The sequence below is a fragment of the Furipterus horrens genome, unplaced genomic scaffold, assembly GCF_987537825.1.
Source record: "Furipterus horrens unplaced genomic scaffold, mFurHor1.1.pri manual_scaffold_5, whole genome shotgun sequence".
Lineage (NCBI taxonomy): Eukaryota > Metazoa > Chordata > Mammalia > Chiroptera > Furipteridae > Furipterus > Furipterus horrens.
In genome coordinates, this window is record NW_028327175.1 from 19,186,428 (window position 1) to 19,212,439 (window position 26,012).

Consider the following 26,012-nt stretch of genomic DNA (forward strand, 5'->3'; position numbering starts at 1 on the left):
ATTACACCTGAATTTATGTTAATGTGGTGACTTCAAAGTGAGGCTACTAGATAGCTTCAGATATATTATATTTACATTTTAAAAACTGCATTGTTATTTAAAATGTTCATGTATTTTTGAATGCTTTTTGTATGCCTCTTACATAGTAAATATACCACTTGACAAACTCAAAATTTGCACATGAAGTACAGTGATTTAACTTTACAGAAATACCCTTGATATTTACTGATTTGTTACTATTTTTCTCACCTGGCTTCCATTTGTAACTAAAGTACCAAATTTTGTAGCCATTTACATGGTAGTCCCAAAGTAAAATACATCAGAATTCCCAGTTACATATCTTAAAACAAATTCCAATTCCTAGCCTTCTTCCCGCCTCAGATTTAGTGAATCAATTTTTTTGGAGCAATGATACAATTCACTGTATTTTGAACAAAAAATGACCTGTGATATATTTGTTTACCAAAATTTGAGAACCACTGATATGAATGTTTTCCTGAAGCAACAGAAACAATTTTTAAAATAGAACAAAAGTGTTTTATTCCATTCAAGCCACTATAACAGAACTTTATTTCTCACAGTTTTGGACTGGAAGTAAAAGATCAATTTGCCAACATGGCTGCATTCTACTGAGGGCCCTCCTCCTGGTTCATCACAGGCATCTTCTTGCCCTGTCTCCACAGGATAGAAGAGGCAAGGGATCTCCCTGGAGTCTCTGTTACAAGGGCACTAATGTAATTCATGAGAAACTTTGCTCTCATGACCTAGTAACCTCCCAAAGACTTCACCTCCTATTATTATACATTTTAAGTTTTAGGTTTTCAACAAATACATTTTGGTAGATCAGAAACATTCAGATGACAGCAAAAATTATGAACATATAGTGCTGAATTCTTAATTTTTCTCCTATTTACAGTTTTTCTGGAATTTTTTATTCATTTTGCTTTTCTTTTTAAAGTATATTTTACTGATTATGCTATTACAATTGTCCCTTTTTTTTTTTTCCCATCTTTGCTCCCCTCTGCCCAGTAACCCCTTCCCTCCAGCAATCTGTTCTCTTAGTTCATGTCCATGGACTGTGCATATAAGTTCTTTGGCTTCACCATTTCCTTTATTATTCTTAACACCCCCTTGTTCTATTTTGTACCTACCCATTATGCTTCTTAATCCCTTTATGTTTTTCCCCATTCTTCCCCTTCCTTCTCCCCACTGATAACCCTCCAAATGATCACCATATCTATGATTCTGTTCCTGTTCCAGTTGTTGTTTAGTCTGATTTTTTTTAATAGATTCAGTTGTTGATAGTTATAAGTTTGTTGTCATTTCACTGTTCATAGTTTTGATCTTCTTTTTCTTAAATAAATAACATTTCATATAATAAGGACTTGGTGATGGTGAACTCTTAGTTTTACCTTGTCTGGGAACCATTTCAATTTCTTTTCAATTTTAAATGGTATCTTCACTGGGTAAAGTAATACAGGTTATAGGTCTTTGCTTTTCATCAACTTGAATACTTCTTGCCAGTCCCTTCTAGCCTGCAAAGTTTCTTTTGAGAAATCAGCTGACAGTCTTATGGGAGCTCCCTTGTAGGTAACTAATTTCTTTTCTCTTGCTGATTTTAAGACTCTCTCTTTATTTTTAACCTCTGGCATTTTATTTATAATGTGTCTTGGTGTGGTCCTCTTTAGGTATAGCTTGTTGGGGACCCTCTGTGTTTCCTGGACTTGTATGTCTACTTCCTTCACCAAATTAGGGAAGTTTTCTTTTATTATTGTTTTCAATTCCTTGTTCTTCCTCTTCTCCTTCCAGCATCCTATGATTCAGATGTTAGCACTTTTGGAGATGTCCCAGAGTCTTCTTATTCTCTACTTATAGTTTTTTGAATTCTTGTTTCTTCATTCTGTTCTTGTTGAATGTTTATTTCCCCCTTATGTTCCAAACCATTGATTTGAACCCCAGCTTCCTTCCCTTCACTGTTTGTTTCTTGTGGATTTTTCTTTATTTCACTTAATGTAGCCTTCATCCCTCCCCTTATGTTTTTGCCATACTCAGTGAGTTCTCTGTGCATCCTTACTACCAGTGTAACTCTGAATCTGATAGGTTAGCTATCTCCATTTCATTTAGTTCTTCTTCCGGGGTTTTGTTCTGTTTTTTTTATTTGGGTCATACTTCTTTGTCTACTCAATTTGGCAGCCCCCTTTTTTTGTTTGTTTCTGTGTATTAGGTAGAGCTGCTTTGACTCCCTGTCTTAGCATATCTGTTAAGTTGTATGAGGTGGAGCAGTTAGTATTCACCAGGAGGGGAAACTTTGTTGGGGTTGGTGGGGCCATTTGTTGGAGAGAGGACAATGCCACTACCTGGCTACTGGAGGTTTGCTCAGCACTTGCCCCATTTCCAGCCCCTTCACCCTCTTCCCATAGATGACTGGCACCCTTCAAATTATTGCCCTTGTGGTGGCTTCCACAGGGGATGGGTTTGCATGCATTCTAAGACTGTGGTGGCCTTCTAAATTGACTCTTGTGAGAGACCAACAGTTTCTTCTGCTGCCCCAACCCCCACTGATTATTTACAGCTAGAAGTTGTGAGGCTTTATTTCCCCTGGCTGGAACCCTAGGTTGCATGGTCTGGCCTGGGGCTGGGATCACCCACCCCTAAGGTATCCCTCCTGATTTTTATCCACCACACATGAATATGAGGCTGTCCATTCTGCCAGCCCCAGCCACCTCACCCTGCTGCCTTGCCACCTCGCTGCTAATATACCACATCTTCTCCACCCCAGCTCACTGTCTCTTCCCCTCCTACCTGTCTGGATGGTTATGAATTCTTTAAACCCTTGGCTGTCAGACCTTCATACAGTTTGATTTTCTGGCAGTTCTGGGTGATTTTTGTTTTGAGCTTAGTTGTGATCCTTCTTGTGGATGTACAAGGAGGAGAGGCATCTCTACCTATGCGTCCATTTTGACTGGAAGTCTGGTATTTTTTTTTTAATATACAATCACTGGCATTAAGGTTGTGATGAATGAAATACCCTTAGACTTTATTTTAATTTGGGATATTTCAATTCAGTGGATTTAATCAGAAGAATACATAAATTGCAAATAAACTTAACTTTATTTTACATAAAATATTCATATACTGAGTTCGTTGACTTTTTTCCCCAGATTTCTATTGGCATCAAGTATCCCAGTACATTTAATCAAGTTTCATTCGTGCTTGGAAAATGTATGTTGTAGAAATAGCATTGCTTTACCCAAAGATGACTTAATATTTTAAACTAAAGGGCATCATGAGTATTGAGGTCAGGGGCAAGAAACCCAGAGGCCAAGCAGAAAGCAAAAGCTTCAGAAGTTTTTTTCACAGCTGTGTGGTACTGGGGAAGCAATTCTACCAAAAAGAAGAGGCCCTGGAATACAAACTAAACATATTTTAAAATAAATAATGCAAGTTTGATTATATATCCTAATTTTAAAAATAAATAATTAATTAGTTGAAATATTGATCTATACCTAAAACAAATGAAAAACAAAAACAACAAAATCTAGGCAGATTTTAGGCTTCGATGTAAAAGTTAAAACAACGAACCTTCTAGAGATTTCCTTTATAAACTTTCAGGGGAAGCACAACGGTTTATTTAATAAGTGCAGAAACACATATATAAAGGACAAAGAACAACATTAATAAATTAGACATATCCAGAATGTATAAAGACCTTCTACAAATATATATAAAGGACAAATGATACAAATAAAAATAAGCCAAATAATTGAACAGACCTTTCACAGATAGAGACCCAAATGGCCAATGAAAGGTGATCAAAATTATTAGGCCTCAGGGAGATGCAAACTCAAACTCAAATACATTGTAACTGCACAATCACTAGAATGACAAAAATAAAAAATAGGAATGTAAGGAAAAATCTCAACTTATACATTCTTGGTGGAGACAGATATTGGTAAAGCCACCTCGTAAAATATGTTGGCAGTATTTGGTGCATGTGATATAAACTATATATTTTGATAATAAAAATATACTTTGAGGAAAGGAAGAGGTAACATTTGCCACCTGTTTTGTTTGGGGGCAAATACTCCTTAGAAACTGAAATTGTATTGCCAACAATTTGTTTAACACAAGTTCACTGCAGGGATTATAATAATTTTCATTAGCCAATATCAGAGAATTGTATCCCTTAATAAACCAATAAAGAAATAATATACTTTAAATCGATGAGATTAAATACACTGTTGTTCCTGGCAAGGGTGAGGTGAAAGAAATAAACTTCAAATTTAGCTTCAACTGTACCTTTTTACAAATTGGTTCTTGGGAGAATCTATTTAGCCAATGAAAGCTGCCAGAACAAAACAAAAGTCCTGGTTGCTAGAGCACATTGCTAGGGAACAACGATGCTGGTGTTGACAGACAAAATGATAATTCTTCATAGGGCTACTATAAGTTTTTAGCCACTGCCAAAAGTAAAGTGTCCCTTTACTTTGGCAAGAACTAATAACCCAGGGACCCCAGAGAGCTATTTAGATCAGCAAAGACGGGTCTAACCCATAGAGAACACTCTCAGATAGTCCTTAGAACTAATCGTATTTAGAGTCTAAAGGTCCCCTATCATAGCTGCTTCTACACATATTCTTACTGATTAGCACCCAGAGGCACTGTCAGTCGCTGAGCCTGCTGACTGCTTATCAAGAACTGCAGATAAGAACATCCTGACAACACTTCACTCTTCTGTCAAAACAACTTTACTTATAAGAACATCTTTATTTTTGTCACAAACAAGTTAATTTGCAATTATATCAAACCAATACACAAACACAACTTTTTAAAAACTATCTTGACACAGCCAATTTCTTAAATCACTAAAGTCTTTCTTTTCCCTCTTAATGACAATTGTTTCCTGATGTTTGAGTTTGAATATAACTATGTGATATTCTCCCCTGTTCTGTTTTATTGTCTGAGATCATTTTCTTTCTGATTTTTATCTTAGATATCTAGTAAGTATGTCCCTCTGACTGGACAGAGGTATGTTACCAAAGATAGCTAGATATTAGCAAAGATAAAAAGGAATTAGGTATTGAGCTTAATAAACTGGGGAATATAAGCCTGTTTGCTTCACCAGAAAACTACTGCTTTTCACACTCCATGGGACCACAGCTCTGTGAAGGATTAACGTCCCCCACCCCACAACCCCCCATACAAGATTGCTGGAGGGTGGGGGCAGATAGAAGAGGAAGGCAACCAGACGTGCACTAGAAGTCAAAATAGCACAGGGGGAGGTAGTTGATTGGACATTTGAAAAAGCTTCTGGTTATAACGCCATGGGGACAAAGAAGCTGTGTTCTCTTTGGTGACCAGAACTCGATTGTTTGTTAGCACTCGTTCAACTCACCCGTGTGCATCTAGCAACTACCTTGGCCAGCCATAGACTATATGGGCTCCAAAGGAGTAAGCTTTAACATGAAGCAAAAACTCTGAACACTGGCTTTTGTTTTGGCCTTGCTGAGGACACAGTTGGGTCCCCCCCACCCCCCCACCATGGCTGTGATGGGAGATGGGAAATTGAAAACCCAAGGGCAAATTTCCATCCAAATAAGTAATTTTGCCACATCACACCTCCCATGTGTGGGTCCTTAGAATGCTTTACCCACAATTCTGTGGAAGAGCCTGATTTCCACTGGCCACACTCGGAGAGCCAGCCAGGAGTGGAAGGAGCTCTCTTCTGTGCTAAGAAAACTGCTGGATCTTCACTTTACTTCTTTCCTCCTACCCTCTGCTCCTGCTTTTGTTTCTCTGGTTTATCTTCTCTCTGTTCCAGCCCTGTACAGGTCAGGGTATGGCTTGTGGCCCTGGCTTGTGCTCAGAACTGCCCCAGAACTCTGGGGAATGCAGAATGTGAGGAGCGGGCCCATACCCACTGCTGCTATGGATTTCACTCTTGGCACACCAAACCCCAGCATGCACGGTCCACCCAGCTGCTCCATGCTCATCCTCTGTGGTGCCCCCAACATGGCAAGTAGAATGATGGACCTCCCTTAGCCAATGCCAAGTACATCCAAGCTGTGAGCATCATGAGCACACAGCTCTGCTCCCTTTTGCCTTTCCCTGAATTCTCCATACTCCGCTCAGTCCACTTAGGCTCCCCACCTCATACAACTCAGCAGCACAGGCCTACTATCTCTGTGGCTCATACAGCACTTGGGTTGCTGTCCAGAATGTGGTGTGGAGACCCACCCCTCTTCTAGCAGCTACTTCCTTAGCCCAGTGGGCTTAGATTGAAGCTTCGTGGGTCCCCAGGTTCTGCCTCTGTCCAGCTTGGGGATGTGTGCTATGGGGGAGGGCTGGCAGAGAAAGCCACTGGACAGAGCTGCTCCTCCTCTGCAGGCATAAGGTGCCGCATTCATCCCCTAGCCCTGCAGAATACCCTAGAAATCAGGTATTGCTAAGGTGGTGGTAGAAGCCGCCCCTGCAGCCAGGCTGCCCACCTGGGGCTCCTAGTCACTTTTAGCTCCTGATACAAACTTCCTGATACAAATGCAGACACTTGAATGTGTGCCTCTAGGGCACCCAATTCTTAGTTTTCACTAATACTAGGTATTACATGACAAATAAAAAGCCTCAGATGCAATTTCTCCCTGAAATGTAAGGTTTATGTTGACTAATCAAGAGACTAATTAATTGTTTATTAATCCCTACCTAGAGAAGGCCAAGAGGATTTACCCTGGGGCCCAGGGTGTTATCTCTGGCCAGGTTGACAGGATGGTAGGACTTGCCCAACTCTTAAAAGACCAGAATTATAAGACAAGGTTTTCTACCACAGGCAGTGGAGGTAGCAAGCACCCTTCCTACAGACACAAGGTGGGGACCTCCAGTAAGGCCAGAGGCCATCAGAATTCGTGTGTAGAGTTAAATAAAGCCCATAGCAGTGCCTGATTGACACTAGCTATTGGTAAACTCCACACCTGAACAAATTATATTGCCATCTTTGAGATGGTCTCCACCCCCAGCATGGGAGGGCTAAAATGTGGGCCAAAGGACACTGAAGGCAGTTGTGTGCCAAACCTAGGCTCTGGCAGCATGACAGTGGATGTAGAGAAATTTGGGAACACTCATATTTTCCCTCAGCTACCCAATATCTCCTTCTTTAATGAGGATGATTTTTTTTCCTCCTTCTCTTAGAAGGATGATTTTTTTTCTCCCTCTTTTATGAAGATGAAAGTTGTCTGTCTCCAAAGAAAAAGGATGATACAATCTCCATCCACAGTGCCCCAGGAGACCCCTTTGGGGTGCATGCTCACCAACTGGCAGACATTGAACGCTGGATTTTGCAAGAAAAAGGGCTTAGAGATAATTGGCTTTATGAAACCAAAACCTGTTTTTGATATGCAAATACCTGGTCTCCAAGAACTATTACCTAAGTCACCTTTTAAAATACAAATTTCTTGAAGGAAGGCTTTATTAAAAAATAAAAATCTTAGACATCTGAGCAAATACATTTAACTCAGTTCACATGCAACTTTCTGAGTCAGTGAGTTTTGCTTTATAATAGCTGTCTTATGGACGTATATCTCTCAAAAGTGTAAGGTTTTTAGTATGTTCGCCAGGGAGGAGCCTATGTTTTTGAAAGTTATGGAATGTATTTGCTAATCTGAGGAATGCTAATTGACAACTTTTAACCATCTAGTATAGAGTTAGAGTTTTGTCTTTTTCACTCTAACAGAAAGACAATAATTCCCGTTTTGTTTTTCTTTTTCCCCATACCTTATCCCTACAGAAATCAACTATTCTTAACAAATAAATCATAAATCTAGTTAAGACCAGCTTCCAGTTGTGGTTTTACTAACCAAGAGTTTGACCGTCACGTCTAAGGAACACATGTCACAAGAAAGCCTCAAGGAATTGAGCTTGATCTTCAAAGTTAGCAAAATTCCACTGAAAAAATTGCTCGATACCTTGCTTGGTTCATGGGAGTCTTTCCAGGTAAGGAACAATGGTTGCTTCTTTGAGATATGGCAAGGAAGAAACCTCAAGACATTTTTGGGAACCTCAAAAAATTGAGGAAGTTACCAAACTTATAGGTACTCCAGACAAAAGCTTGATGGCAGCTGTGTGGCTTGGCTTCTGTGTCCTGCAGAGCTGACTAAAGCTCAATCTAAAGATTGTTTGTGAAATTCCAGCAAAGCAGATTTAAAAAGCCTATGTGATCAATTACTATTCCTATTGTTATGCTTGTAATCAAGCCAAATTAAAACTGGACTGAATGCAGTCTCTTTGATGAAAATGAGGATGATTTTAGAGAGATAAATTGCATTTCAAATCACAATGCCCCATTGTCAATATTGGACTCTAGTACAGCTACCTGTCTTTAAAGTGCCATTTTCACATGTAAGCTGAACTGGTTCCCAAATTCTTATACTTTTCTTTAACCCTTCAAGTTAATATTTTGTTTTTCTCTCATCCCTGGACTGGGAATTATTGGGAATGAAACTTTTTCTAATGAAGGTTGTGTCTGTGTACGCCATACAGAATCTACCTCAGTACCTGATGATATCACCAGAGATGTTCAAATTGCAGACAAGGAGAATCTGTCAAATTCACATGCTTAATCCCATTTCAGCAAAAGTCTTGTATTTGGAAGTCTTCTCAACCGACAGTCTTACAGACTCAGAAATTGGTTTATACTTTTCTGTGTTCATTAATGTCTGTCTTCTCCCTTCCGTTTTCATAGGCTGTGTGCCTACCATCTTACTCACCTTATTGCTTAGTTGCATAGTCTAACGCTGACCTGCATATGCATGGCTGCCTGCTGAAATGAGACTCAGCAGTCTGGCTGGATTGACTTGTTGTCAGGACTAGAGGTTGAGTCAGTGAAGTATGAGGCAGTCTCTCAGCTCAGCTTGAACTGCTTTCCCGTTTCTGTCCAAATGGTTCAGACAGAAAAGACCCATAGGGGGGAAAAGACTCATGGGGGGAAGCCTTAGAATGTTCCACTCAGCATAATTTAAGTATGGTAAACAAGAAGGCTTCAGACAAATGTGACACACCTTCATTCAGGGAGAACTCTGTGGAGTTGTTTTTTACCTCTCACCAGACCTTTAGTTGCTATAATTCTTCTCATTTTGGACTAGGCCTTTTTAAAACTCTTGTCAAATTTGTCACCACTAGACTACAAGAATCCCAAATTGCCCAGCAGTGCCATCCTCTAGACATCGCATATGCCACCTCCCAAGGACAGCAAAATGACCTATACTTTGCAAAATCCCTCTTCCCTGTGTGAAGTTTCCCCTTTCTTTTTGCTCCTTTTTTTCTTTAGCATGTAGGAAGACCCTCTGGGCCTGAGAATAGGCAGAACTACACCTCTTTGACAGCAAGAAGCAGCTACAAAAGATGAGATATTAATCATTTACCCTTGTAAGATTGCAAGGCTCATGGTATTAAGGGGGGAGCATGTGACCATGGATAGTTAGCTAAGTATTAATAGACAGAGGAAAGTGAATTAGATATTGAGCTTAATAAACTGGGGAACATACGCCTGTTTGCTTCACCAGGAAGCAATAGCTTTTCACACTACAGAGGACTAGAGCATTGTGATCCAAATGAATACATGTCTCTCACTTGTCCCTGCTGTACCAGATACCCAGTGGAGGGGGCAGAGAGAGGCAGGCATATGTGCACTTGAAGTCGAAATGGCTGAGGGGGAGGTGCTTAACCAAAGGGGCCAGTCAGTCTAACTAGTGGATGGTACTATCAAAAAGTCCATGAAAGCTTGGGAAGTTGATAGGTCATTTTGAAAAAGCTCGTGGTTGTAACACCAAGGGAACCTCTCTCTCTCCTCTCCCCCCTCTCCCTCTTTCTTGTTTGGCGACCCACACTACTGTGTTTGCTCACGCACCTTCTCTCATGTCCGGGAGCATGCAACCGCATGTTTGGCAGCTACCAGGCCACAGCAGACTGCATAGGCTTTGATGCACTAAGCTTTAGTAGGAAGCAGAAACTCTGGATACTGGCTTCTGTTTTGGCCTTTCTGTGGACTTGGTTGGACTTTAACCATAGTGGGTCACAGAAAAATGTAAAACTGAAAACCTAGAGGCAGATTTCCATCCAAATAAATAATCTTGCTACATCACAATCTCCTGTGTGTGGGTCTCTGGAATGCTTTCCTCGTGAACCCATGGAAGAGGCTGATTTCCACCAACAACAATTAGTCTCTGGATATTCTTAACCTTTGAATTCCATCTCATTACCTTATATTATACTGTATATCAAATCTATAATGGGGTGGAATTTTCTACCTTGTCTACATACAAATGCTATGGCTAGTCAAGAACAGTCTTCTCTTTTTTGTCACAGTGAGAGGTCTCTGAGGTCTTCCATTTAACCTTCCCTAAAGTGATAATATGGTACCCTAGAAGAAATATCAACAGACTGTGATATAGTGGTACGAAGTTGCTCTGATACAAATATTAGGATACAGTTCCAAAGTCAAATCGAGATGGTCAGATGAAGATATTTTGTGTCTTTAAACAAATTATAGAGTGTTAATCTAAATATCTCTGGAATAGTCTATATAATTACACCCATTATTAGAGAATCGAAGTGAAATTTAAGAAATTAATTAGTATTATCTGCTATTAACATCAAATACTCTACTACCGCTATTACTACTAATGATAATAACTGCAGAGGTCATCAGCAGGCTGAAGAGTGTATGTTAACACTTGAAGTGGCAGGGAGAGGAATCCCAATGGAAAATAACTTCCTTTTTTCTCTGCATTGAGTAGCTCACTAAGGGTACACTCTATTTTAATCTCATTATTATCAGAAAAATTACTTTATACTAGTAGAAAAATGTCTCTATTTGAGTAAGAGAGGGTGACAAAACCCATTGTGCCATGGTAGAACATGAGAAAACAAAGGGTTTTTATCATAAAGAATAAAAATTGTATGGCTAATATTGCTTAGGCTTAGGAAAAATCTATATGTATCTGAAACTCTAAAGATGGTTTGATTTTTTCCTTCCACATTTTTCTGATCTCAGTATGCTGATCTCTAATGTTAAGAATGGTTTAGAATCTTAATCTTAAAAATTTTGGGAAACTAATGTTATTAAACATTCTTAAAAGTAGTATTGGATTCATATATAGCTTTGATTATCTATGTACAGTTGTAATACACCTCACTGGGTCTGAAATCCACCTTTGTAAAATGAAGGATTTTCACATTTATATTAGGAGTAAATAGATGTAGTCAAACAAGTAGGTTGAATACTCAAGAAATGTTAAACAAGTAGATTTTAAAAGAACAGTAACCTTATTCTCATACTTCACATAAACTGACCTGAATGTTTGGTCAGAATGACCTAACAAAGTTTCTGCATTTGGCTGTTAAGGAATAGAATTTCCAAAAGTAAAAACAAAAGATGATAAGTTAAGGTTTTCAATGATGTGAATTGTTATTAAACAACATTAAAAAAATAACTTTATTGAGGTGAATCAAGATAAACAAAAATGTTTGTTTAATCTAGTAGATAGAACCTGTGGCAGCCAGACTGACAGAACCAAACCAAACCAGAGTAAGAACAAAGGAAATATTTACAATGAAACAAGGCAATGAATACAGGTAGGTAAAATTCCTTGGCCTCATAAAGTCATTTCTACCACTAACCAGCAGGGCATGATATATATTCTGGAACAATAAGTAATATATGATGCTTCTCTCTTACCTTTTCTTTCCAATGAGAAAAGTGATCATCATTTCTGCATCACGGTAAGACCAGTATGCATTCCCTAATGTCTTTTCTCTTTCTGGGGCAACAACAGAGGTTTTAGTTAGTCGGTCTTATTTTCAACTTCCAAAAATTCCCTTTCAGTCTTTCACTTCTCTTCATTTTATAGTGTTTTTAAATTTTTTATGGATGAAATGTTGCCTTGAATCTCTTTGCAAGTACTAATTATAATTCTTTAAAATTCTCTCCTGTTTCTTGAATTACCTTTGCATCATGTACTTGACCTCTCGTATAAATTAAAACAATTTTCCATTCCTATGATTTATTGTCCACAATAAATTAAATGTTCAGAGACTACATCATAGAGGATGATGCTTTTCGGTCCCTGTTGATCCCTCCACCGTACATCAAATAAAATGATAACCCTTCTTGATGTTACTCCTGACCACAGTACCAACAGATCACTCCCACTGTCTGTCTTTATTGCAAACTCTCTAGCTCCATTTCTATTCCTCCAACAACTAAGTTCACTCTTCCCACATCATTCAAACTTTCACTCATAAACTTTAGATTACAGAGGGTTTCAGTTACAATCATATAGAAAATGTTTGTTCTCTGTTTATTTTGCTTCATCAAACTTAATATTACTGTTATGAAATAAAATACATTTCCCCCAAATGTATTTGTTGTATCCCTAGCATGCAACATGGCTATATTTGGAAATAGAATCTTCAAGTAGATAAATATGATAAAATGACATTATAAAGATGAAGCCCTAATTCAATAGGATTCGTGATATGATGTTATTAGTAGAGAAACAGGCACTAGCAACATCTGAGAGAAAAAACTCCATGTGAGGATACAGTGGGAAGGAAGCCACCTGCAAGCCAGAGAGAGCTCTCACTGGAAAGCACCCTTGTCAGCACCTTGATCTTGGAATTCCAACTTCCAGACTTGTGGGAAAAATAAATTCTTGTTGTTTAAGCTGTCTGGTATTTTGTCACAACAGCACTGGCAGACTAATACAACTATGTAGTATTTGGCTCACATGCACTTGGCAGGCACTAAAATATAATATAATCTTCAATAAGACAGTACTGTTTCTCCTATATACACTACTTTATAGTCAATGTATGCCACTCAGTGATGAATGAACAAATGACTACATGAAATAAACAACTAGATAAAGAAAGTTTAAAATTACCCTGGTTGAGTGGCTCAGTTAGTTGGAGCATCATCTCATATACCTAAAGGTTACAAGTTCCATCCCTCATCTTGATGTTTCCCTCTCATATCAAAGTCTCTCTCTCTCTCTCTCTCCCCCTTCTTCTCTCTCTAAAATCAATAAACATATTATCAAGTGAGTATTTAAACACAGAAATTGAGGATATTTTTTATAATGTCAGAATTTGCTAGAGAACTTAAAGGTACTCTATTTGGTTTTCCTTTGTATATCTTTTTTTTTTTTTTTCTGATTTATTATGTTAACTGCTAGGTGAGCTCTTAAAATTTCAATGCATTTCTCTCACTTCTGGGAATCTGCTTTTAGCATTTAGTTGAAAAATGTCCCCTTCCCATTTTCTCTGTTTTTCCCTTTCAAAGTTCTTTTCATATAAGTGTTAAATCTCCTAAATTATTTATTCATGTATTTCAGAGTTTTCTTCAAATTATTCTATTTATTTTTTGTTCTACATCTGGGAGACTTCCTTGATTTGTTTTTTCTCTAGCCCTTCTATTATGTATCTTATTTAAATGATCATATTTTCAATATCTAAGAATGCATTTATAGTCTCAATTGTTTATAACAGCTATTCCATTTGTATGTATTCAATATCTTCTAAAAACTCCTTGAAACTACTAATTAGAAAAGCCTTATTTTCTATTGCTTGATTTGGCTCTGCCTTATAAACGTTATTCTTTATGTTTCATTTGGGTTGTTTGTTTTTAAATTTGTGCTTCAAGTTCCCTTAACTTCACGAAAATTTTGCTGCTATTCATATTTATAAGTGAAAAGTTAAAATGTTTAACATAGAGAAGGAACTATGTAGGTCTCTTTAGCAGTTGTGTTGGTATATTTATGCAGCAGGGCTCTGCCCAGCTTTGGAGTTTGACAGAAGTGTCTATGTTTGCATAGTGTGAACAACACGTTTTATTTATGATACACGAACAAGGAAAAAGCCTGTCCACCTCAGCTCAAATATTTTCTTTCTCTGTCCCCATATGCTTTACAAACATCTATGAATGTGATGGACTGTGGCTTCTTTACTCTCCCTGCTTTGAATTCTAGTCAATAACTTCAGTTCTTCATCTTTCCAAAATGCATCAAAATATCTGGCCTGATAATGTACTTCCACCCCACTATCATGTACTAGAATGATTACAGGTAGTCATATACAATTAAATGTGGTGGGGAGCTATGCTCAATTTGCCCTATTGCATCTCATTTCTGTGTATTTCACTGATCTTTATGAAATATAGAGGACAATTTTGATTGTAATATAAACAGATATATTCCTCTTAAAAAAAAAAAAGAAAGAAAAGATAGTTCCTGAGGTGAAATTTATGCAGACTTATCTTCAAGAAAATGTTGCATGACAGCTCTCTCTCTGGCTTTGCCTCTCCTAATTAAGCAATGTGACTGAAATTAGAACCATGGGTGCTGGTTGTTTTGGGAAGTCAAACACCATTCTCTATGCCTGTAATGATTAAAAGGGCATCAGTAATGAGACAAACATTAGAAAAGGCAGAAGAGTAAGCATCATTCACACTAAATGGTTAGTTGTTTATTTTCCTGTTTCTTTCTCTAGTCTAGGTAGGTACTCTATGAAAGCAGTTTGAACATTATGAAACTGACTGACAACACAGTCTTGGATGAAAGAGAAACTGGTTTTCTTTTCCCGGTCTGCCATTTTTGGGGTGCATGTGAGAGTCCTCTTCTGAGAAAGAGAAATAATAATATCATCTGCTTCAAAATCATCCCTTTGAAATGCTGTTTGTAAAGTGCTTTACCTAATGCAATGGACAAACGAATAAAAAAAAATATTATATATTACTTTTGCATCAGATGCAATACTGTAATAAAAACAGAGCAGTTATTTTACAAATAGTTATTGAATTGGAGAAAATCCAACACCCCACTGTTAGATTCTTTGTATCTAATTAGGCAGTAGCTCAAAATCACTGATGAGTGAGGCAAAGAAATGTAGAGCCATGTTACATTGATGGCAATGCCAATATGGCAGTTGAGCTAAACAATTAAACTTGTAAGCATTAATGAGCTCTGTAACTCACTGAAAACTGAAAGATCACATTGACTTCCAGTTCTATACAGACAACATTAATAATGCTTTTATTTTCTCTTCCCTCTGAGATCTTATTTACATGGAAGAAAAATAATTAACAAGATTACTATCACAAGAATGAATGCCTATCTCTGCAAAAACTATGCCAACTCTTCCCCCAAACACCTATTTACAGCTTCATTTTACAATTAGAAAAAAACATGTGCACATATTCTCACAAGTTTGAGACATGCATCCCCTGGTAGCCCTAGGTAAACCCTGTTCATGATTTTTTATCTCCCTTTTACCAAACCTATAGAGTGATGTGTTAATTGAAAGTATCAATATCCAATGAAGACTTTCCAAATATTTATTTCCCTACCTGGGAGTGACAGCTATTAAAAATAGACATACATAAAACTTAATAAAAAAGCCAATAGAATACTTAAAAAATTTTAAAAAGTTTTCATCATTTTAAAAATACATGAGCAATCAAGGGTTATAATAATCTGAGAAAGGAAAACAAATAATTTAGTGTAAATATAAAAATTAGCAAAACATTTAACAAGATAATTCAGAGAGTAAAACATAATAATGTATGCAAAATGTGTTCTAGTGTCCCCAAATTCAATCATATTTTACTTACAAACTTGAGCAGGATGTTAGGGAAAAAATGAATAATTGGAAAAACCGAACAACCAAAAGAGCTCTTAAAATTAGAAAATAATTACAGAAACACATCAGTTGGAAGAACATCTACAATATTGTTCTTAGGCTAGAATAAATCACCAAATAAGTAAAGTATTGAGAAAAAATAGATATAGAGGATGAAATTGAAAAGGTGAAATCAATAGTAAAAAAGAGATTCATAGAATAATACAATTAATTCCAAAAATAGTTACAAGGATATAAATGTGAATGCCAAAATAAGTGAAGGAACAGATAAAAAAAGACAAGATAAGAAAAGGAAACCTGCATGCAATGCATTTAGGTAATATTTGAAAATTCTCACTTTCCCAAAATAGCCTAAAGACTTGAAGAAAGAAATCCAGTTCATCTACAGAGATAAATAAATAATAATTGTGTTATACTTCTCATCAAGAACTTAAAAATGGAGGACTTCCAGTCAAGATGGAGGTGTAGACCGATATGCTGCTTCTCCCTCCAAAACTAAGAAGGAATACAACTACTTCAAAACTAGAAAAAAACAGAAGTTCCAGAAAATCAAAATGCATAGTAGTCCAGCAAACAAAGATATAAAGAATAAATACTCATCCAGACAGGTAGGAGTGGCGGAGCCAGGGCAGAGAGGATGTGGTGTGGTGGCAGCAGCAGCAGCAGCAGTGGCAGCAGCAGGCTGGCAGAAAGTGCAGTCACATGTTTTAAAGTCAGGAGGGAAACCTAGGGAGCATTCCCAGCTCCTCACCAGACTGTGGAGCTCAGGGTCCCAGCACTGGGAAAAAAATCAAGCCTCATTACTTTTGACTGTGCAAATCAGTGGGGGTTGGGGTGGAGGCAGAATTGCTGGCCTCAGCAAAGTCTGCCTGTTTAAAGGGCCCCCACAGTCCTAGAACATCCACAGACCCATCCACTCTGGGAATGAAAGCCAGGGCAACAGCTAGAGGGGTGCCAGTCCCATACGGAAGTGGGAGAAGTGCCTGAAAAAGGGGAGAGTGCTGGGCAAGCGGTATTGTTCCTTCTCAGATCCTTCCCCCACATACAGAGCCACAATGTGGTGAAACAGGTCACCCTGTACTGAGGAATCCCTAAGGCTCCGCCCCTTACAACGTAACAAGAGCGACAGCTCTACCTGGGATGCAGAGACAAACAAACATGGGAGCCTGTCAGAATGAGGAGACAGAGAAGTATGGCCCAAAAGGGGGAACTAAGTGACAAGGTGATAGCCAACCTAACAGATGAGTAGACAACCTAACAGATGCAGAATTCAAAGCACTGGTGATAAAGATGCTCACAGGCTTGACAGATATGCTTGAGTATGGCAAACTCATAAGAGAAGAAGTGAAAGCTATGCTAAGTGAAACAAAGGAAAATCCACACAAAACCAATGGTGAAGGGAAGGAAACCGGGGTTCAAATCAATGATTTGGAACATAAGGAAGAAAAAAAGTCAACCAGTGCAGAATGAGAAAGCAAGAATTGGAAAAAATGAGGAGAACTTCCCAAATTTTATGAAGGAGATGCATATACAGGTTTGGGAAGCATGGAGGGTCCCAGGTGAGCTGGACCCAGAGAGGACCACATCAGGATACATCATGATTGAGATGCCAAAGGTGAAAGATAAAGAGAGAGTTTTGGGGGCAGCAAGAGAGAGGTGGAGAGTTGTCTAGAGAGGGGTGCCTATAGGACTATTGGCTGATTTCTCAGAGGACACTTTGCAGGCAAGAAGGGACTGGGAAGCAGTATACAATTGATGAAAGGCAACCTGTAACCAGGACTACTCTATCCAGCAAGGCTATCATTTGGAATGGATGGGCAGATGAAGTGCTTTCCAGACAAGATAAAGTTAAAGGAATTCATCATCACCAAGCCATTATTATATGAAATGTCAAAGGGATTAAGAAAAATAAGATCAAAACTATAAACACTAAAATGACAACAAACTCACAACTATAAACACCTGAATTTAAAAAGTAAAAATAAAATCCAACTAAGCAAACCAGAATAGGAACAAAATCATAGGTACGGGGATCATTTGGAGGCTTATCAGCTGGAAGAGGGAGAGGGGATAAATAGAGATATGGTGCAGGGATTAAGAAGCATAATCGATTGGTACAAAACAGAAAGGGGGAAGTTAAGAATAATATAGGAAAGGGTGAAGCCAAAGAACTTATATGCACAACCCATGGTCATGAACTAAGAGGGGTGGGATTGCTGGAGGCAAGGAGCACTAGGCAGAGGGGAGCAAAGGGGAAAAAATTGGAACTATTGTAACAACATAATCAATAAAATATACTTAAAGAAAAGGAAAAAAAAACTTAAAATGAGAAAAAGATGGAGAAAACACTTTGAATTCTAAGGGGAATGATTTACAACATAAAACCATAATTCAATCTCAACTATAAAATAAGGATGAAAATAAAATGAAGATGCATTAACACTTTTAAGGACTACTTTGAGTTTAATCTATGAAAAAGATGGTCAAAAGCAGAAGAGATGCATGGGCAGGATATAGGTCACAAAGACTCATTCCTAGTTTCATCGTGACAGCATACCAAGACAGGAATGAGTCCAAATTTTGTGAAGTACAGATGGACTCCAGAGCAAGAGCTGTCACAAAGAATGGAGTCTGTGAAAAACTTCAATAATGACATAAATTAATTTTCTTAAATTTATTTGAGGGACATTGGTTAATAAAATTATATACATTTCAAGTGCACAACTCTATGATACATCACCTGCATAGTACATCATCCATTTACCAACCAAAGTCAAGTCATCTTTTATCACCATCTATTTGGCCTTTTTTACCCTTTATGACTCCCTGTACCCTCCTTCCCTGTGGTAACCACCATACTGTTGTCTGTGTCTATGAGTTTTTGTTTGTTTGTCTTGTTTGCTCATTTGTTGTTTTCAGTTTTATGTCTCATATGAGTGAAATCATCTGGTTCTTGACTTTTTCTGTCTGACTTAGTTCACTTACCATGATATTCTCAAGTTCATCCATGTTATCTCAAATGGCAGTATTTCATCTTTTCATGTGGCTCAGTAGTATTCCATTGTATATATGTGCCACATCTTCTTTATCCAATCATTGACCAAAGGGTGCTGGTTATTTCCTTGTCTTGGTGACATAAATTCTTTACTACTTTTTGCATTCACTTTCTTTTTGATACAACACTGCTGAGCCCTTCCTACGTAGGAAAGCAACCTTGCCAACCATTTCACTCTGGGCTCAGCTGTGAAAAGTGTTTTGGCCAATGACATCTATGTAAATGTGACACAAGAAGCAGCTTAAAAAATCATATCATCTTTGCTCTCTTCAAGAACTGTTAGTCAATTTTAATACCTGTTGTGTATGTATACTTGTTGTTCCAGAAAAAGAAAAAAGAGAGAACTAAAGTAACAATGACCAACAACTTCCTCATATTAATAATATTCCCCATTTTGCAGACCTTGAAAGCTCAGAGGAAGCCTGGCAGAATTAATACAAACAAGTAAACAAAATGCTAAGGCATATAATTTTCAAACTGCAGAAAAACAAAAACACAGAAAGTCAGGAATGAGGCAGAAAAATAAATGCCTTACTTAAAGGCACAAACACAAGAATTAAAGAAGATTTCTTATCAGAAACTACACAATAATATTGCTAAATGAAACATTTACCATTGGAGGAAAAAAAAAAAACAGTAGATATAACGCTTTATCCAGAAAAAGTATCCTTTAAAAGTGGAGAAATAATGACTTATTAGAGAGCTAAAACCAGATTTTTAGAAAGCTCAAAATAACTAAAATTTATTAAAGTAAATATTATTGTTCAATGTTTCAAAAGAACTTTTTTTAATGAAGAAATTAATGCAAGTACCCTGGACATACACAAACACACAAGCCATCTAGAGTGATTTGCTTAAAACAAGAAAAATGAACATTGTTTTCCAGCCATACTTATTTAAACAGGTCAATATTTGTAGAGCAAACAACTGTGCCTTTATTTTACAAACATTTATCAGCATTTCCTCAATCAATGCTGTAGGCTTTACTAATAAACTACAGGTCTCATAATTGTAGGTCAATATTTCACACTTCTATACATCTTGAATTTTGTCAAAGCCCTTATTTAACAGCAGGAAATTGTTTTACTTTGACAGCATCATTTAAGCGTACTCTCCATTTACATGTGTAATGTTATTCTTACAAGAAAATTAGTTTTTGAAGTTGGAATGAGATGACTATTATGTTTTTGTTAAATTCCTTTTACAGAACATAAATATCTAAAGCAGTCCTGTAAATAATTTCAAAGTAATAGAAAAATGATCCTATACAAATATTTTCATGATAAATAGGTTATCATCTATTTAATATTTACTAAACTATATATTAGTCTTCTAAACACTAGTTATTCTGTATGCAAAAGTTATAATTAGACTTTATTTTGTCATTTTATCTTTAAATCTGTCTTTTCCGCTTCTATCCTATTGTTTAAGAAAAACATATTACACAGTTATTTTTCAAGAGAGAAGGCTTAGTCTTCTCCTTAAAATTTATCCATGTTGTCTCCATTGATAAAATACATAACAAGTTACAGTTTTTCAGTTGAATTACATAAAATCCAACAGCCTCAGTGTGTATAAACTTTTGTGATTTTGCTTCTCCTTTCTCCCTAGACTAATGTGTTATTACCAACTGAAGCCCTGTTTTCCAAACACGGGTGTGGTACTGTCTTCTCCAGCATTTATTCTGTCCCACCATCATCATGAATTATGACTTTTTTCTCCTCAAAGTTCTCTCTCCCTACTCCAAGTCTTTGGTTATACTGCAGATACAAAATTATTTGCCTTGCTCCTTAACTTTTATAATAGCCAAACTAATCAAACTAAGTCTATTAAATTCTTTTCTCTGGGGAGAAGATGATAGAGATAGATAGACATATAGATATAGATGACAGAAAGATATAGATACAGGTATAGATATAAGGATATACACAAACATACAAACAATTATATAAATACATATATACACAAATAATATGCACACAGACATTGAAACAAAGGGAAAAGAATAATCCCGCTTTCATAGCTAGAAATGTATACAATCTGAAGCCTAAAACTTATACAATATTGAGGGCCCAATTTAAGAAAATAACACAATTTTAGTAACAAGAACCTGTAGGGTCTTATGTCCATTAGGACCACTGAAAGGTGAGCTTCATCATCTGAACTTTAGAGGTGGTAAACTAAGTCATTCTTAGCCCAAAGTCCTAAAAGTCCAAGATAGTGAAAATGAAAACTTAGTAAAATAAGTTACCTCAACTGCAAAATTAATACCAAATTATGAATGCCTTTCCATCACATAGGCATAAAGTAAATTTATATGTATGCAATAAATTTAATCCAGTCACCAAAAATTATGTTTATAATTATTTGATAGATTTAAGTCAGTATAAAAATATATTTGATAGTATTTGGTCAAAAATTTTAACTTATTTTACAGAAGTATTTTGTAAATTAATGTACAAATAATTAAAATACATCCTTTATAAAAGTAGTGTTAAGCATTTAATATCCATTAATAATATTCAGCAGTTTAAGGCCAACTTAATTATCATCGTATTTAATTTTTATATTAAACCCATTTGATATTTGACTTATCCAAGTTCAAACAGCTAATGACTGTGAGAATGTACAGAAGGTATGCTTTCTGATTCTTTATCCATGGATACTTTCTGAGAAATGCATTGTTAGGCAATTTTGTCATTGTGTGTATTTATACAGACCTAAATGGTATAGCCTAAAACTTTAATTGTATATGCTATACTTTTAAACACCCAGCAGCTCAGAACCCAAACTCAAAGAGGGCAGAGATTTTGGAATGACCAGACTGGGAATTTAAATTAACTATTATTTTTATGCTAAGGTCTCCAATAATGGAAAAGTGGAAAACATGCAGGAACTGAGGAGCTAAAGGAAGAAGAAAGATGGAAACTCTAAGAAATAATTTTTAAATGCTAGAAATCAAAAACATAACAAATAAAGAATGCTCTTTGGGCTCATCCATAGACTGGCTGAGAAAAGACTCAGCGAGATAGATGATATGTCAAAAGAAACTTCGTAAACTGAAAAGAAAGAGAAAATGAATGATAAGAATCAAAGATTATATCCAAAAACCATGGGAGAGTTAGAAGCAGTGTAACACATGAGTAATGGAATTATAAACAAAAGAGAGAAAGGACTAAAATAAATATTTGAATTATTAATGGGTAATAATTTTCCAAAATTAATGAGGCAACAGACCACAGGTTCAGGAAGAAACACAGAGACTACCAAGTGGATCACATAGCAACAAATCTGTACCATTGCATGCCATGCTTGAATTTAAAAAAAGAAAGAAAGAAAAAAAAAAAAAAGACGAAGAGAAAATCTTGAAAAAAGGCAGAGCAGAAAAATACATAACTTACATACAGATGAAAAAATGTATTGTTGCTTGAGAAATTACAGTGGGATGCTTATTTTTTTTTTTAGCTTCTTTTTTATTTCTATTTTTTATTGTTTTTCTATTACAGTTGTCCCATTTTCCCCCATTGCTCTTGATTTACATAAAGACAGGAAAAGTGGTAGAGAAGGAATTTTAAAAGGATAAAATATTTTATTTTTCTTAGTGTTAATTTGGTCAAAAATAACAAAGAATGCATTTGGTGGTTATAGGTTATAAATGAATGACATCAATGTGATAAGGGACTGGAGAGAGAAATTGGTAATATTTTGTTACACGGTACATACACTGCGTTTGAGTGCCAGATTATAATTTGAAAGCAAATTTAAATTAGTTATAAATGCATATTGCAAACTACAGGGAAACCAGAATTTTTTTTTAAGTGAAAAAAAAAAAATGGAAGGAATTCTACAATCTCTAAAGTTTAGAGAAGTCAGACATGGATTCTCCACTAAGACTCAAAAAGGAACTGCCAAAATAGTTGCTTTAGCCTATTAGGACATGTGTTGTAATTTTCAATTTCACCTAAAGAACTTTAAGATGAACTCTGACTGGTGTGACTCAGTTGGTGGGGCATCTGCCCACAAAGCCAGTGGTCACTAAGTCAAATCCTTGCTCAGGGCACATGTCTGGGTTGCAGGTTTGGTTCCCAGTCAGGAAATGCAAGAGAGGTAACCAATTGATGTTTCTCTCTCACAAAGATGTTTCTCTCCCTCTTTTCCCCTCTCTCTGAAAATAAATTTAAAAAATATTAAAAAAAAAGAGCTATAAGAAAATATTTTGTTGTTTAAGCCACTAATTAGGGTTAACTTGTGTAACAATAAAAAACTAACACATGACCATGGAAAATTACTTAGCACCTTACATTTTATAAAGTCTTCTTCTGTTGCAAAATGGGTGAGTAAACTCCAGATTCATATTTGGTCTTTTATAATTTGGAACTCTTAAAACAGGTTTTTATATGTGCATAAATAGATATTTCATACATATATATTCTTGATCTATCAATTTAGAATTATATAGAATCTATACATGTAATCATATAAATAAAATTAGAAAACAATAACAAAAAGTTGTTATTTTCTTATAAATAGGAGCATTGATAAGTAGAAAAGAGTTAAGTCTGAAAAAATATCAGAAGCTGTTATATTTAAGAAAATAGAGCAAAATAAAAAAATAATTATACAAAATTATAATTAAAATATATACAATTATCCAGGAAATATAATTATTAATCATTTTACTAAATCATATATAAATTATTGTGAAGCAGGGTAACATTATTTCGTCAACTTTTAAAAATAAATTTAAAAAAATACTAAACTGAAGCCAAATGATTATGTGGTAGAAAAAAGGAAGTTGTCAAAGGACTTTGTCCACAGATATTGATATCTCAAGCACAAAACAATAATTTTGAGTCTATTTAAATAATGGGTAAATGCGTATTAGAGGTGATTCCATACCTTCGGTGGTCATGCTCTTACTGATCTGCATGGGCCACTCTGGGAACCACAGCTACCTAACCAGCACTGAGATATTCAGAATTGCTCTGCATCTTCATATTATCACATCACAGATTATCAAGTTACTATTTCTTTAGGGTGGCAAAAACTAAAAAGTAACTATTATTTTCCCAATTTCCCAGAAAGTAAAGTGACTTCAGGCTATTAATTTGCCCAAGTCCCATAGCTGAAAACAAGCAAATGCAGGGTTCAAAATGCGTATGCGTGTGTGTGTGTGTGTGTGTGTGTGTGTGTGTCTGTGTGTGTGTGCGTGTGTGTGTGTGTGTGTGTGTGTTTCAAGGACAAAGTCTTGGCTTCCTTTGTTGTTTGTGCTATTTTAAAGAAGGTCAGTTACTTTATTTAAACAAGTTGTAGAACAGCAGTTGGTTCTCTCCCACCACTCACATTATCCCAACATAACAAATTAGTTTGCTGGAAAACTCTAAAGGCTTGATTTGCTTTTTCAAAAAAAAAAAAAGGGATTTCATAAAAGTAAGTGCATGGCATCTGTCAGGAATTAGGAGGCCTACCAGAACACTTAATTGATTTGCAAAATAAATAGATAAATACATAAGAAAGGAAGAAAGGAAGAAAGGAAGAAAGAAAGAAAGAAAGAAAGAAAGAAAGAAAGAAAGAAAGAAAGAAAGAAAGAAAGAAAGAAAGAATGGAAGGAAGAAAGAAAGAAAGTCAGCTATTTATTTTCCTGAAGTAATTAAAGTATCATGTATACATCAAAAGACAATGGGGAAGGAGAATATAAGGAGAAAAATAGACTTGTAAAAATGAATTTTACTTTTACTTTTTAAACTTTAATTACTTTTGGGATGTTAAGAGTCTATGATTGTGGATATCAAATAAAAGATGGTATATTTTTTTAAGGGCTGTAAGAGGGGTTTATCACTTAACTTTCAATGTAAGTAATTATAGCCTCATGGAATTTACAATTATTTGTACTTCATTTCATTTTATTACTATAAGAGAGAGGAGAAGGGAAGGAGAGAAACATTGAAGTGAGAGAGAAACATCAACTGGTTGCCTCTCTTACGCTCCCCACCCAGGGACCAAACTTGCAATCCAGGCCTGTGCCCTGAACAGGAAGGGAATCCAACCAGTGACATTAGTTTTGTGGGATAATGCTCATATCAGTCACATTGGTCAAAACAAATTATTTTTCTTTACCTTGGACAGAAAAGCCCTAACAAGTTGAATGTACACCCTCAATATTTACATATTAAAATTGTTTTTAAAGTGTTATAACTCAGTTTATCCACATTTCTCTCCTGTTAACTCCTTATTCTATTTGTGTTCCACTTACTAACTGTAGAATATGAATACTTTTTCCACCAAAATTATTACTATTAGTCCTGGGGGTAACTTATTCTTTTCATTTCTTCAGACACACAGCTCAATCAAGACACTCCAAAAATCATGGTGTCCTGACTTCATGTTTACTTAATTATTCGAGGCTTTAAATTTTTTTTTTTCATGCTTCGTTTGGTGTTTATGGAGTTTGTTCCATAACTGAAGGCATTTCTTGTGTTTTAAATCTGTTACATTCCATGAGGCAGTGTCATTTAAATGTCATTTCCTTTTGTTGTTGATTATATTTCCTTTGAAATGACTTTTTTATGATAAGATTCTCATATAAAAGTGATATTGCTTTGTTTTGTTGATAATTTGCAAGAAAAACTCTATGAAACATTGGTGTTAATTGGGTAACTCTAGTGATTATAACTATTTTACTCTCATTCCTGTAGTTTATTATATAGCAAGTACTATATCCTTTTATGGAATATGGCAATATTTGTCTTAAAATGAAAAATGCAAATATAAACAGGTTTATAAAGTCATGTGGTAATACTTAAATCAATGTGATCAATATGTGCACTTAATCTCGAAGAATGATTAAAAACTTCACGTGGACGGTGAACCCTGCCAAAGATGATAATATTCATTTGGCAACTAAAAATGAGTTACTCTTTGGGTACTTCTAAAATGGCTGAGTTTATAATTTTTTAACTTCATGACCCAGTTTACATACATCATTGAAATGTAACCTCAGGCCATTTAGTCAAGACTTTTCCTTTTGATAACTGTTTGTTAACATTTTGCTCTGCCCAGTACTTTCAGTCACATTGGAGTTGATATGTGTTTTGCTCAGACTTGCTACAGTTGTTAACTGTGTGCATTAGTCAGTTTGAATTAAAATTCATTTAAGAAAATTGTTTGACTCTAGAGTAGACTTTCTGAGAACAAATATGTAAGCAGATATGTATGGAACATTTTAAGCCACTACATTAATTTCTTATAAAATTTTCTATGTGAAGTTTGTGAT